This window comes from Penaeus monodon, chromosome 33 (assembly GCF_015228065.2).
Source record: "Penaeus monodon isolate SGIC_2016 chromosome 33, NSTDA_Pmon_1, whole genome shotgun sequence".
NCBI lineage: Eukaryota > Metazoa > Arthropoda > Malacostraca > Decapoda > Penaeidae > Penaeus > Penaeus monodon.
In genome coordinates, this window is record NC_051418.1 from 6,874,526 (window position 1) to 6,874,763 (window position 238).

Sequence of the window (238 nt, forward strand, 5' to 3'; positions counted from 1 at the left end):
TGGCATTACCGAAGAAAACACGATTTAAACCAACAATAAGGCTAGCAAATCACAGGAAAACATTACCTTTTACATCAGTTCAATTTGCTATTACAGCGAGTATCTGGAAAAAGGTCTAAATCAGCCTTTTCTCTAAAGGAGTTTGCAACTGTTCTTTCGAAACGTTTAAATACGCCACTGTTTATATTTTTTGCCGAGCGACCCTCGGGGGATAAATATACTTTCATGATATCTGATA